The following is a 16050-nucleotide window of genomic DNA, read 5'->3' as shown; positions in this document are numbered from 1 at the left end:
TGTTGAGGCCCATACTGTCTGTCTTGGGGACCACTGTGTCCAGGCCTGAAGCTGCTGCCTGGTACACATGTCAGGGTCTAGCAAGGAACAGAGTGGGGATGGAGGGAAGAGACTCGAAGAATGGAAACAAGACAAGAGGGTCTGAACAAGTCTCTAGTCTAGTTCATTGAAAGGAAATCCTGGGTATTTATAAGCACAAGCAGGGGAACACAGGTGAAGACACTTTACCACCTGCACCTTGCAGTTGGGGGCATTAAACAAACAAAACAAGAAATGTGGGAAAAACAAGATGTTTATCAGAGTGTGAACAGCTGTTGTAGGCTGTTGAAAACAAGTCTCTTGTCAGGGTATAGGGTCTGAGATGGCTGCAAAGCTGATAGCTGCTTTCTGCTAGGAGTTGGCTCCCAGCAATTGAGAAGCCATCTGAAAAGTGTTACTCTTTGTTGTTAGGAAAGGCCTGTGTGCTCTTCTCATTATATGTCTTTAGTGATAAACTGTGATGCAGAATGATCTCAAACTAATTGTGTGCTACCTGAAGATATTCTTTAATGTTTTTCTTTCTGCTCTAACTCCTGGGTGCTGTGGTTATAAGCATGGGCACTAAGTCTAATTGTATAGTAGTGATGAATCAGAAATGTAAATATAATATCCAATAAAAAAGAAAAAATTAAAACAAAAGAACATGATTTAAATAAATTTGTGGTGTACAGGGATATACCTCTCCCTTTTTTACTTTATGAAGATATTCTTTTAAAGTTCGTGGGCCCCTTCCACAATACCTTGTCCTTGAGGATTATAAGGACTCTCCATAATAAATTCTTGACCAAAAAGTTTCAACTGCTTGACTACAATTGGCAGTTCCATTATCTGTTTTTTTATTGGATATTTTATTTATTTACCTTTCATATGTTATTCCCTATCCCCACTTCCCCCAAAAACCATTTTTCCCATCTCTGTTTCTCCCCCTTCTATGATGGTGTGCCCCCACCAATCTACCCATTCCCGCCTCCCTGCTCTCAAATTCCCCAACACTAGGGCATCCAGCCTTCCAGGGACCAAGGCCCTTCTCTCCCACTGATGTCTGACAAGGCCATCCTCAACTACCTATACCAGTGGAGCCATGGGTCCCTCCATTTGTGTTTTCAGCCTGGACATTCAGACCATGGGAACTCTGGTTGGTTGATATTTTCTCTCTCCCCATGGGGTTGCCAGCCCCTTCAGCTACTTCAGTCTTCTTTTTAACTCCTTAATTGGGACCCTGTGATTAGTTCAATGATTAGCTGTGAGTATCTGCCTCTGTTTTATGTCAGGCACTGGGAGACATTCTCAGGAGACAGGTAGGTCAGGGTCCTGTCAGCATGCACTTCCTGGCATTCACAACAGTGTCTTCATTTGGCGACTGTACATGGAATAGATCCCCAGGTGGGGCTATTCCCAGACAGTCCCTCCTCCTGTCTCTGCTTCACATTTTGTCTCTGTACTTGCTCGATTGAGTTTTTGTTACTCCTTTTCAGAAAGACCAAAGCACCCACACTTTGGTATTTTTTTCTTTTTGAGCTTCATATGGTCTGTGAATTGTATCTTAGGTATTGTGAGTTTTGGGCTAATATTCACTTATCAGTGAGTGCATAGCCTGTATGTTCTTTTGTGATTGTGTTACCTCACTCGGTATTTTATTTTCCAGTTCCATCCATTTGCCTAAGAATTTCACGAACTCATTGTTTTTAATAGCTGAGTAGTACTCCATTGTGTAAATGTACCACATTTTCTGTATCCATTCCTCTGTTGAAGGACATCTGGGTTCTTTCCAGCTTCAGGCTATTATAAATAAGGCTTCTATGGACATAGTGGAGCATATGTTCTTGTTATATATTGGAGCATCTTCTGGGTATATGCCCAGGAGTGGTTTAGCTGGGTCTTCAGGGAATACTACATTGACTTTTCTGAGGAACTGCCAGACTGCTTTCCATAGTTTTATCAGCTTGCAATCCCACCAGCAATTGAGGAATGTTCCTCTTTCTCCACATTCTCGCCAGTGTCTGCTAATACCTGAATCTTTTAACTTAGCCATTCTGACTGGTGTGAGATGGAATCTCAGGGTTGTTTTGATTTGTATTTCCCTGATGACTAAGGATGTTGAACACCTCTTTAGGTGCTTTTCAACCATTGGAGTTTCCTTGGTTGAGAATTCTTTGTTTAGCTCTGTACCCCATTTTTAAACAGATTATTTGATTGTCTAGAGCCTAATTTCTTCAGTTCTTCGTATACATTGGATATTAGCTCTCTATCACATGTAGGATTGGTAAAAATCTTATCCCAATCTGTTGGCTGTAACTTTGTCCTATTGACAGTGTCCTTTGCTTTACAGAAGAATTGCAATTTTATGAGGTCCCATTTATCAATTCTTGATCTAAGAGCATAAGCCATTGGTGTTCTGTTAAGAAAAAATTTCCCTGTGCCAATATGTTCAAGGTTCTTCCACACTTTCTCTTTTATTAGTTTCAGTGTATCCGGTTTCATGTGGAGGTCCTTGATCCACTTGGATTTGAGCTTTGTACAAGGAGATAAAAATGGATCAATTTGCATTCTTCTACATGCTGACCTTCAGTTGAACTAGCACCATTTGTTGAAAATGCAGTGTTTTATCCACTGTTTGTTTTTAGCTCCTCTGTCAAGGACCAAGTGACCACAGGTATGTGAGTTCATTTCTGGGTCTTCAGTTCTATTAAATTGATCTTCCTGCCTGTTTCTGTACCAATTCCATGCAGTTTTTAATCACTATTGCTGTGTATTACAGCTTGAGATCTGGGATGATGATTCCTCCAGAAGTTCTTTTATTGTTGAGAATAAGTTTTCCATATCCTGGGATTTTTGTTATTTCAAATGAATTTTCAAATTGCTCTTTCTAACTCACTGAAGAATTGAATTGGAATTTTGATGGGGATTGCATTGAATCTGTAGATTGCTTTCAGCAAGATGGCCATGTTTCCTATATTAATCCTGCTAATCCATTAGTATGGGAGATCTTTCCATCTTCTGAGGTCTGCTTTGATATCTTTCTACAGGAACTTGAAGTTGTTGTCATACACATCTTTTACTTGCTTAGAGTCACACCAAGATATTTTATATTATTTGTGACCATTGTGAAGGGTGTCGTTTCACTAATTTCTTTCTCAGCCTGTTTATCCTATGAGTAGAGAAAGGCTACTGATTTGTTTGAGTTACTTTTATATGCAGCCACTTTGCTGAAGTTGTTAATCAGGTTTAGGAGTTCTCTGGTGGACGTTTTGGGGTCATTTAAATATACTATCATATCATCTGCAAATAGTGAAATTTTGTCTTCTTCCTTTCCAATTTGTATCTCTTTGACCTCTTTTTGTTTTCTAAATGCTCTGGGTAAGTCTTCCAGTACTATGTTGAATAGGCAAGGAGAGAGTGGGCAGCCTTGTCTAGTCCATGATTTTAGTGGGATTGCTTCAAGTTTCTCTCCATTTAGTTTGATGTTGGCTACTGGCTTGCTGTATATTGCTTTTACTATGTTTAGGTATGGGCCTTAGATTCCTGATCTGTCCATGACTTTTACCGTGAAAAGATGTTGAATTTTGTCAAATGCTTTTGCAGCATCTAGTGATATGATAATGTGTTTTTTCTTTGAGTTTCTTTATATAGTGGATTACATTGATGGATTTTCGTATATTAAACCATCCCAGCATTTTTTAATAAAGCCTTCTTGCTCATGATGGATGACTGTTTTGATGTGTTTTGGGATTCTGTTTGCAAGAATTTTATTGAGCATTTTTGTATTGATATTCATAAGGCAGTTTGGTCTGAAGTTCTCCTTCTTTGCTGTGTCTTTGTGTAGTTTAGGTATGAGCATAATTGTGGCTTCATAGAATGAATTGGGTAATGTTCCTTCTGATTCTATTTTGTGGAATAGTTTAAAGAGTACTGATATTAGGTCTTTTCTGTAGTTCTGATAGAACTCTGAACTAAAACCGCCTAGTCCTAGGCTTTTTATGGTGGGGAGACTTTTAATGACTACTTCTATTTCTTTAGAAGTTTTGGGACTGTTTAGATGGTTTACCTCTCTTGATTTAACTTTGGTAACTGGTATCTGCCTAGAAAATTGTCCATTTCATCCAGATTTTCCAGTTTTTTTTTTTTTTTTTTTTTTTTTTTTTGAGGATAGGCTTTTGTAGTAGGATCTGTTGATTTTTAAAATTTTCTTGGTTTCTGTTGTTATGTCTCCCCTTTCAGTTCTGATTTTATTTATTTGGATACTGTCTCTCTGCCCTCTGATTCGTCTCACTAAGCATTTATCTATCTTGTTGATTTTCTTAAAGAACCAGCTCCTGATTTTATTGATTCTTTATATAGTTCTTTTTCTTTCTACTTGGTTGATTTCAGACCTGAGTTTGATTGTGTCCTGCCATATCCTCTTTGGTGTGTTTGCTTCTTTTTGTTCTAGAGCTTTCAGGTGTGTTGTCAAGCTGCTAGTGTATGTCTCTCCAGTTTCTTTTTGTAGGCACTTATGGCTATGAGTTTACCTCTTAGGATTGCTTTCATTGTGTCCCATATGTTGTAGTATTATGTGTCTTCATTTTCATTAAATTCTAAAAAGTCTCTAATTCCTTTCATTTTTTTTCTGACCAAGTTATCATTGAGTAGAGTGTTGTTCAGTTTCCACTTGTATGTGGGCTTTCTATTGCTTTTGTCATTCTTGAAGACCAGTCTTAGTCCATGGTGATTTGATTGGATGCATGGAATTATTTTAACTTTCTTGTGTCTGTTGAGGCCTATTTTGTGACCAATTATATGGTCAATTTTGGAGAAGGTACCATGAGGTGCTGAGAAGATGGTATATTCCTTTGTTTAGAAATGAAATGTTTTATAGATATCTGTTATATTCATTTGGTGTATAACTTCTGTTAGTTTCACTGTGTCTCCGTTTAGTTTTTGTTTCCATGATCTGTCTATTGCTTAGAGTGGGGTGGGAGTGGCCTGGGAGAATACTATTTGTGCTCCAATTGAGATATTTTATACTTTGCAATTGACTTTCTTTTCCAATAGCTATAGAAGCTCAGCATCAAACCATCACCTGAACAAAAGGTTAAGGGAATGTTGCCATTTTGAATTTGGCACTGAGCTAAGATGGTTGTGAGACCCCAAACTGCTCTACAAGTATTCTGCACTTTTCTAGTATATTAGTCAGAGTTCTATAGAATAACAAACTAATAGAATGACCTAGACTCTGTGGTGTTCCAGCTAATTCAACAATAACTAGTTATAAAGGCAAAATCCAAGGATCCAGTAGTTGCTCAGTCCACAAGGCTGGATGTCTCAGCTTATCTTTAGAATAAGCTGGGATTTCAAAGAAGCTGGCTGTAATTCTAGTGAAGGAATGGACTTGCTATTAAGATGAGAGCAAGCAGCTAAAGAGCAAAAGCCTCCTTCTTCCTTGTCATTGTATAGGCTTGCAGTACAAGTCATAGCCCAGATTAGAGCTAGGTGGGGCTTTTCAACTCAAATATCTGGATTAAAGGTGTGGCTTCCCCCATCAAGAACCAGATTAAAGGCATGTATTTCTACCTCAAAATCTGGATTACATGCAGATCTTCCCACTTCAAATAAAGAAAGTATCCCTTTCAGGTGTGTCACCCAATTTTTGGGTTTTAGTTAATTCCAGATGTAATAGAGTTACCAGTTGAAATAGCAATCTCAAATGCACCCCATTTCAACTTCACACACAATCATATCTTCTTATGTCATGGTTAATTTCCAAATGAAAAACAATCATAATAATGCCTAAATGTTTCAATTTCAACAGAAGGGAAAGGCATTATTTATTGGGCTAAAATGATTAAACTAACCCCTGTACAAGCACAGATACATAAAAATATTGTGATGCCTTGTGGGTACATATTCTCAGTGTCTCAACTTCAAGTGTGATAACCATCGATATTCTCTTAATTGATTTCCTGAAATTGGGAAAGAAATGCAACTATCTCTAGAAATACAACCTTAACAAATATGACTTGAACGCTCACATCACTGATAATCTTTATTTCTGCAATTAGTCATGTGGCCTTTGTTTACTTTTATAAGTACCTTCCTCTACAACCCATTCTGTATTTTCCCTGACCTTGGTAATAACCACAGCACATCTGGCACATTTCCTGGAGGAGTGACTCATTCCATCATTTCTGATTGGTCTGTGCCCTTTGTCATCCTGTCTGGATAAGGCTGTTGTAGGTTCCCATTGTCTTTAATCAGAGACAATGATTATCAAGAGATAACATGAACCTCTAGTTCTCAACCTGTTGGTCACAACCCCTGTGGTATCTAAGAACTCTTTCACAAGTGTTGCCTAAGACCATCTGCATATCAAATATTCATATTACAATTCATCCCAATTGCCGTAATACAATTAGGAAGTAGCAACAAAACTAATTTTATGCTTTGGGGTTAACTATCACATGAGGAATTGTATTCGAGTGTCCCAGCATCTGGAAGGTTGAGAACCACTGCAAGAGCATCTGCAGTGTAGACATAAGCCTTTGTAACTCCATTTGGAGAAGCAATTTGATTTCCCCAAGGCCATTAATCAGCCTTTCTAACACCTCTATTCCTTTCTTATCCTGTTGGTTTAAGTGCCCGATTTGGCCAATGGGAAGACTGAGGATTTGCTGTAGGTGCTAGAAGGAGAGCTCACCTCTCTATAACTAAAACTTGCAGGCCAACAGAACTTGAGATCATAGGAAAAGGAATCAATTTTTTTCTTCTGGGCCACTAAGGGAGATAGCTGTGTTGTGGGTCTTCTTTCTCCTTGGATAGTTTTTAGCTACCAAACAGTGAAGACATAGGGAGCTGCCATGGCCATCTGGATTGAGATTACTGTGAATAGTATAAGATAACCTCCTGAGACCAGCACAGTGAGTGAATTTTACTTTATTGTCTCAGGAATAAGGTAATGGAGGCTTTTAAGGGTACATGTGGAAAGGGTTAATTGGTCATAATAGTATACCTAATTATCATGTGGGCAGGGAAGCCAGATTGGGGCCTTGTGTGCAGAGTTTAAGCAGCTTGCACAAGGACATTCTTTAGATAAGGACAGCCACCTGTGTTCAGGAACAGTGTCCAGACAAAGTCAGGCAGAGAAATGGAAGCCCTGCTGATAAAGGGAGTCCTTCATCTTGAGCTGAGTTCCACTGAGATTTTGGGGACTGAGTTTCACACAGGTTTTCCAAAACCTTGATTCCTGAAATAATGGATCTTGGTTATGAGAGAAAACATACCTAATACTGGACGCTGATTCAAAATTTATACAGCCTAGGACCCTGCCCAGCTTCCCAGGTAGCTGTCCCATAATTGGCTGTGTAAAAGTGTCTTCTAAAGGTCATTGTTTTTTGTCAGTTCAGCTACTTCAGGGTATCAAGAAACATGGTAATTAACACCATTAGAATCCATGATCATTGGCCCACTGTCTCACTTCTGTTCTGTGAAATGAGTTCCTTGGACAGAAGCAATACTGTATGGAATGCCATTGTGATGAATGAGGCACTCAGCATGTCCAAGCATAGTGGTTTTTTCAGAAGCAATATGAGCATGGAAATCAAAATCATGAGCAGAATACATATCTACTCCATGAAGATGAACTATTTCTCCTTTGATCATGATAAATGATCCAATGTAGTCAACCTGCCACCAAGTCTCTGGCTGGTCAACCCAGGATATTGTTCCATATCTAGGGCTCAGTGTCGGTCTCTGCTGTTGGTAGAACTGGCACTCACCAGCAGAGGTGGCCATGTCAGGCTACTGTTATACCTGTGCATAAGCTCCACTGCTTCACCATGGGCACTATGTTCATGGGCTCATTGAAAAATGGCAGATACTGCTGAGGACAAGGCTGACATCACACAGAATGGATCATCCTACCTACTTGATTACTGAATGTTTGCTCAGCTGAACTTACCTTTTGATCAGTATTTACATGGGACATAAGTATCTTTACATCCTTTGAACATTTTTGAGAGATCTCTCCACATACTTCTTTCTTTAATGTTTCTCTCAACAATTTTCTAATCATTCCCTTTCCACATCTCTGGCAGTTAAGCCGTCCCAGTTTATAACTGATGATTCAGTGCATAATCACATATCTCCAAACAAATGTATGATCATGACTACTGCATGAAACTCTGAGCAATATGAAAATTTCTCTCTACTGGTGCCTTTCAGGGTTGTCTTGGAAACATATTCTCATGCTGCAGTTTTTCACTTCTGAATGGTGCCTGCATACCAGAACCATTAATAAGCTAAAATGTATTCATCACTTCCTCAGTCATTTAATGATAGGGCATACCCCAGGAAGGTCTTGGTGCATGCATGATAGCAGAGAGCATTGTACAGGGATAGAAACTACAGGCATCTGGGCAACTTTTTATGTAACTTTCTTGTGCAGTCAGGACATGTCATGTTGCTGGGTTGCTGCTGCTGTCTGGTTGGGACTAATGGCACCCAATTCATGATGGTCAGTTCAGATCTTATGGTAAATTTGGTGGCTCACTGTCTGTTCAGTTTCTACTAAGATGGAATAGCAGGCTACAATCTGTATTTAAAATACAAATTAGTTATATAGAGTTGATGGTAGAGCCTTGCTCCAGTAGTCAAAATCTATTGTTCACAATGAGGGCCTGCCAAAGACTCCAAACAACACTCCTCACTGAAAATGCAACTGGTAGAATAGGTTGGACAGCAGCTTGGTCCAGTTACAGAGCTTCCTGCTGTTTTTGCCCCCCAAGAGAAAGTTAGCAGCTTTCTGGTCTATTTGCTATACTTACTGGCTAGTGTAACACACTGAAGTGAGGAGTGTGCTGTCTCTAGCATTCTAAAAGGCCCACTAACTGCAGTGCATCTTTCTTTGAAGTTTGAGTGGCCAGTTACAATGACTTATCTTTCACTTTGGAATTAATGTCTTTGAATTCCCAATACTACTAGATTCCTAAGCATTTAATTAAATTGGAAGGCTGTTAAACTTTAGTTGGATTTATTTTTAATTCTCTGATGCCCATATGGGTTACCAATGAGTCCAAATTGGTTGACACTTCATGCTCACTAGGTCAATTCTACATAATGTGCAATTTAGACCACTAATATCATATTTTATGGTAGACACAGATGATCAAGGCCCATTTCTAACTAAGTTATGACACAGGGGTGTATCATAAATATAAGATAATGTATTCTCAAGTCAAAACTGTAAAGGAATACTACTGGCAATGCCAAATAATGCAAATTGCTTCTGGCGATATTAATGGAGACATAGTGACAAAAAGACATTTGTTAGATCAGTAACTGCACACCATGTACCAAGAGTTGTATGTGTTCATCTTCTCAAGTAAGGATGCCACTCATTCACCTTGTGACCTTGCTGCCTCCTCTCTTCACTGTTCTTCACACTGCTGACATCTAGGTTGGAAACTGCTCTACACACTTCTGAGTTGTCATATTCAGATGCTCTAACTTCAGCTCTCAAGCTCTGCTTTCACCTTACTAAGCTCTGTGTTGCTCAGAAGCAGGCTTTGCTGCTGCTTAATGAGAAAACACAATCTCATCCTGGGCATTATGTGATTTATCTCTAGCACTGGAGATTTTCTTGGCCTTCTCCTACTAGAGACTCTCCAGATCCATGTGTGGCCTCTGCAGCTGGGCTACAAAAGTGTATTTGATATTTTTTTAAATCCATAGGAATTTGAATAAAATTATAAAACATTACACACCACACCTTTTGTGTAGACTATTTGTCACAGCTTGTGCTTTTTATTAAACTGCACAAGGAATTCACATTTGATACAGAAAATGACAAAATACAGATGCAAAACAGAGATCCCAAAAGCTAAAGTAAGCTCAAATTCCCCACAGAATTTTATTTTAATATTTATCATTGATTTTCCCTATGCCTTTATACATATAAAAACATTAAGTAGAAAGGGATATGTATAAATGTATGTATTTATATGACATTTTCTCTCCATTTTCAATAAAAATATTTGGGGTGGAAATGAGACATTGTTTAATTTACCTTAGGCTAGCCTCAAATTCATCAGATAGCTGAGCTGGGTCTTGGCCATCTGATCTTTCAGCCTTGTCTGTTGGGTTCTGAAAATATAGGCATGCACCACCACAGGGATGTTGCCTTTTGACTTTCATGTCTAATAATGGGTTACTGGAACAATCCCTCCTCTTCACCTTCTTTAAAGAAAAGGTGTCTGAAAGGACAGTATGACATTTTCTAGAAAGAACAAGAGCCATGACTACTGAGTATCCTCTGCCATCTTACTTTCCATTCCATTTCAATCACTGGACACAAACCATAATTATAGCCATCTTGTTGTAGTAAATATTATTTGGGGGTTTGTTACCCCATTTAAATCACACAGGTAGCAAATAAAAAACAAAAATATCTTTGTATTTATAATGAGCATTAAAGCACCAGAGCTGGGCAGATATCAACCCTCTATCCTATTTTGTCCACTTCCCTGATAATAACCTTGAGATATCACTTGCCAGGCTCTGCCTCAGGTGCTCATACTCCCAGACCAGCCCTCCTGGCCATGCACTCAATATCCCCCTACACCATGGCACCTTTTTTCTTCTTCCTCTTCTCTCTCTTTCATGGTCTCTTTCCCGGACACCAACCCTGAGAAGTAAAGCACCATCTACCTATCTTCTCATCAGCTTCAGGCTTTAGGCTTCTTTATTAGGCAACCATAGAAGGCAGAAAACAAATGGTAGAAATGATATAATTATAATCCCCAAAATTATTGTAAAAAGTTGAACCAGGCTTCATAGCCGTGTCCAGAGTCTAGGATCTTGTATTAGAGCACATCAAATATTACTTATACTTTTCTCTCAGGCTGAACATTTTATTTTTATTTATTTATTTATTTATTTATTACTTATTTTGGTTTTTTTGTGACAGGGTTTCTCTGTGTAGCCCTGGCTGTCCTGGAACTCACTCTGTAGACCAGGCTGGCCTTGAACTCAGAAATCTGCCTAGGCTGAATTTTTTTTTTTTTTCGAGACAGGGTTTCTCTGTGTAGTCCTGGCTGTCCTGGAACTCACTTTGTAGACCAGGCTGGCCTCGAACTCAGAAATCCGCCTGCTTCTGCCTCCCAAGTGCTAGGATTAAAGGCGTGCGCCACCACCGCCCGGCTAGGCTGAATATTTTAAACCTAGAAAATAATAGTCCTTTTAGACAGGGTCACATCATGATACCCAGATTTCCTATTTTTTGAACTAGTATAACTACAGTAATTTATTTTAACATAAGTTCAGTTTTTCCCCAGATTCTTGATTGCCTAGTGTGCAGACCCAAGAAATGGAAAGTCAGGACATTTATTGATCTTCTAAAATCAATTCCCTCACAACTGCTTGGTAATATCAATCACTATCAAAGCAGGGAAGCTTTTCCACCCCTTTATGTACTGTGACTAACCCTGCTTCAAAGTTGGTCATAGAACTTGATTCTTGCACAGGTCCCTCTTAATTTTAAGACCCAAGAAAAGCCAGAGAGTTTAGAGGAAACTCATTCAGTGTTTTATTTTTGCTTTTCACAGACTGTGGGGAAAAAAAAAAGGCTTGGGGATCCCGAGGTTCCTCCTGCCATGCTGTGGGTAGTCGGCTGGAAACGCTCTGGGTTTCTCCAGCTGGAAGTTGGGCCCGGCTGTTCATTAACTAAAAGTCTCTCTCTGGCTCCTCACGGTTCCTCATAGCGGCGCAGCCCCAACACACGAGGAAGCCCTTGGGTTTCCAAAACTGGTTTATTCACATGGCAGATCGTGTATGGATCTGGATGCATACCCCTCAAACCCAGGATCGACCTGAGTTAAAAGGGGAGGGGAGAAGGGGGGAGGGGCTGGGGAGGAATGTTTAATTGGCTCCACCTCTGGCCTTCAGGTACCTCATTAGTATGTAAATCTCTCTAGGGCCTGTTCACGCCCTCCACCTGTGTACATGACTGAAGGGTGGAGGTGAAATGGAGATTAGACCTTGTGTTAGGCCCAACATCCCACCCCTTTTTCTTTCATAAAAGGAGGGGCAACTCTGTGTTAATGAGAGATGTGGACCACGTGGAAGTGGGCCTAGGAACAGGGCTAAACATCCTACCGTCCCTAAAAAGGGTCTCCGGGGTTTAAAGCCCGTTCAACCAGGCTATGTCCAAACCATCTCTTCACAGCCCAACATCTCACTGTTTTTTTGTGAAAATTTTGGATGAGGTGGTAGGCCAGAGGGTGTAGCATAACTCAATCAAGGGTAGTGGGAATTGAGGGTAGGGTTTGGAAGGCAGGGAATCATTGAAACAATTAAATATAGGTTGTACAGTTTGAGGGTAATGACATCTGATTAATCTAAATAGACATTATGTTTTCCTCACTAACATGTAACTTTAGCTATGTGACTTTGGCAAAAGAGTTCATTTGTAGCTGGAAGGTCTGGATCTGTCTTCTGTAGTGAGCATCTCTGGGTTCTGGCGTGCATCTCTGGAGCCTGGTGTGGGTCTCTGGATCTCAGCATGTTCTGGGTTCTTCAGTCAGATGAGATGGCTGGAAGAAGGCAGCTTGGCAGGTTCCAGGAGGTGTCGCTGTCTCTGGATCTCAGCGTGTCTCTGGAGTCTGCAGTCAGATGAGGTGGCTGGGAGAAAGCAGCTTGGCATCTCAGGCAGGTTCCAGAGGATGGCTGGACTCTGTTGGATCTGTGGGTATACCAGTAGGATAATCACAGCAGGGAAGGAGCATCTCCAGCAGGGAGATGTTCCCAAGCATTAAATTGCTTGGGAACAAGCACCTTATGGCCTGTCGTTAAGATCCTGGAAAAGCAAAGGTGTTTGAGGAAAGTTTAGTCTTAGAAGGTATCTTGGATAGCTGAGGGAGAAAAACAATGTTAATTTTGTATCTGAGATTGGCAGCAACAGTTTGCCTGTAAAAGAAATTAGTTGTTAATTAAGACTCAAGAAATGGTGATCAGCACGTTGACTTAACTGTGGAAGGAAATTAGATAGCTTTTAAACCTTGAAGAAATTATAAAGGTTGAAAAATAATGTTGGACATCTATCACAAGTATTAGAGAGAAAAGGCAGCATTAAAATAGAAAAAATAACAAATTTTTGGTTGAAAAAAACACAAGCATTGTTGTTCTAGGTGTTCCTGTTAGGAAGAAAAGGAAATGTTTAAAAATTTTGGTTGAAAAACAGGAACGTTTGTTGCAGGTCCTCCTGTTGGCGGGTTTAGAAGCAGTGGGGAGGGGCCTTGTTCTGCGATGTGGTGTCTGGGTGCTCTGGCAGAGAGGACCTGTATTCCACCTTTCTTTTTATTAGAAATTTTAATTGTAGAGAAGGATCAAAAAGCTAACTTGAAGTTTATAGGGAGAGATACCTAGGCTTGATAGGAGAGCTAAGAGTCAGAGAGTGAAAGGCTATAGGAATCTCTCACCTAAGGAAGGAGTCTTAGGAGGGTCACAGCAGGCACTGTGACTTGAAAGACTGCTGTTGTCTGTGAAGGAGCCCTCTCTGTGGAGCTGGGGGATGGGCAAAGTGGAGGCTAGGGGGTCTGCCATCTTGCCCTTGAGTTGGAAAGCACATGGAGAGGGAGAGACAGAGAGAAAGAGGAGGAGTTAAAGTAGAGAAGTTGATCAGGAACACATGGAGAAAGAGTGGGGCCTAGTCTTTTGAACTAGGCAGTAGCTAAAAATTAGAAGAAGCTAACAAGGAACACGTGGAGAAAGAGGGGGGAGACAGAAAGAAGCCTGCCTAGTTTTGTGAACTAGGCTGGGAATTATTCACTGTCCTGGAGTTTCGCGGAGAGGTTTTCTGTGGGCAATAACTGGGGAGAACACTCTTGGAGCTGGTTCTACCACCTGTAGCTGGCTCTACCACCTGTAGGGAACGATATGGGCTCGTGCGTGGGTGAGCAGGTCCCCTGCGGAACCTCGGGCGGTAGGTTGGATTCTGATGGACCAGGAGTTGTGTTCCCTTGGGGACTCCATCTTTCATCTGTCTAATCTCACCAGCATTATGGGGAGGTCCACGGTGTACAGCATAGCGGCTCCCTTCTACTGGAACTCCATCTGGGCCAGTCACATTTGTTGCTTTAGGACCCCCTTTTCCTGCAACCACATCAAACTCTACAATTTCTCCCTCCCCCACACTGCGCAGATACTTGTGTGGATTATTCTTCTTGATGGCAGTCTGGTGTATAAACACATCTTCTTTGGTGTCATTTCGGTTTATAAATCCATATCCATTTCTGACGTTGAACCATTTGATAGTGCCAAGGACTTTGGTGGCGAGAACTTTCTTCTCCGAGTCCTCGCTGCCCACGGGAGCTGAAGAGGCCGGGGCTCCCCGCGAGGGGCGCGGCTGGCGCCGGGGCCTGGGGCATGCCGCTGGCTGCAGGGCTCTTAGGCATGGGGTCAGCGGCCTGCGGGAGCATGGTGTTGCAGGTGGTGGCCTCAGCCACCTCGCTCATGCCACCTCTCCACTCTCTCCGGGCACCGGTTAGCATGATGGCGGTCACGGAGGGGCCAGCTCGCAGCGGGCGGCTCGGGGGCGGGGGACGCGCGAGCTCGAGGTCTTGCTGGGTCTCCCGGCCCCGAAGATGGCAGGTTGTAGGGCATTCATCTTTCCAATGTCTTGTCTCCCCACATTTGAAGCAGATTCCTTCTGTTTTTACTGCTGCCACAAATGCCTGAGCTATGGATGTGACCTGGTGCGATGTAGTTCCTATTTCTCTGGTTGCCACAATCCACCTATCATGATGTTCTTCCCGGAGACCCTGGCAGGCTAGTCTAGACTCAGAAGTCATTCCTTCCCAAACAATGGTTTTAAGAAGAAGGTCTCTAGCTGTGGGATTGGAGATTTTTCTTTCTAAGCTCATTTTAGTTCTGAGGATAAAATCAGACAGGGATTCTCCAGGCTTCTGATGAAGGGAGAGTAGGGAGTGGGCAGGGTCTTGAGATCCTGAAGGTGGAGTAAGCCTATTCCAGGCTTGAATGGCACAGAGGCGGACCTGGTCATAGTAGCCTGCTGGCTGACTTGCCTGTTGTGCCCCAGTAGAGAAATCTTCCTGGCCAAAGAGTTCTTTAAAACCCCATGGAGTGTCATCTTCCCTTCCCTGGTTTTGCCTGACTTGCTGAAGACACTCATCACGATAATATGCCTCCCATTCTAGAAACATTGGATCAGGAAGGGCAGAACGGCAAATATCTCTCCAATCTTGGGGGGTGTTTAAGTTGGCAATATGGCTCTGTAGGAGGGATTTTGTCCACGGTGCATGAATGCCATCTTCCTTCACTGCCTGCCTGAGTTCTTTTAGGTCGGAGGCTTGGATAGGGTGCCATTTAAGTGGTTTAGTTCGAGTGGGGTGGATATTAACTGGGAATGTTTGAGCAGTTTGGGTTTTATCTATGGATTTTGAAGGACTGCTACTTTTGCGGCTAAGAGGAGGGGGAGGGGACTTATCTCTCTTCGGTTGGGAGGTAAGAGGGAAGGCAGGGGAAAGCTCCTTTGGTATTTTAATGAAGCCTTGCCTTTGGATGGGGGAGGGAGGGACAGGAGGAGCACATGGTTTCATTTCCTCCAAGGCATAAGGGGGAAGGGGTGGGTATATGGATTTTATTTCTCTTATTAGTTGGGTAAGGGCCTCAAGGTCTGAAACCAGGTGACTTTTGGGACCTTGGTTTTTGGGTTCATTTAACTGAGGGGCCCCAGGAGCTGTGTTGTTCTCAGTCTGTCCTATTTTTGATGGTCTTATACATTGGCGAATTGCAGCTAAGATCGGCAAAAACTCATAAGGGGGTTTTTTATCTCTGTTTTTGATAAGGGAAGCTACTTTGCTCCAAGAATCTGGACTGTAAATATTATCCTCTGCCATGCATGGTGCTATCTGAAGGACTTCCTCCCAAAACAAGGAGGCTTGCTTTTTGCCTATTCTTATCCCATGGGTCTTTAGTAAAGAATATATTTGCCTGGCTTGGGGTGAACATTTACGTGAGGTG

Source organism: Arvicanthis niloticus, chromosome 19 (genome assembly GCF_011762505.2).
Source record: "Arvicanthis niloticus isolate mArvNil1 chromosome 19, mArvNil1.pat.X, whole genome shotgun sequence".
Taxonomy (NCBI): domain Eukaryota; kingdom Metazoa; phylum Chordata; class Mammalia; order Rodentia; family Muridae; genus Arvicanthis; species Arvicanthis niloticus.
This window is presented reverse-complemented; position numbering follows the sequence as displayed.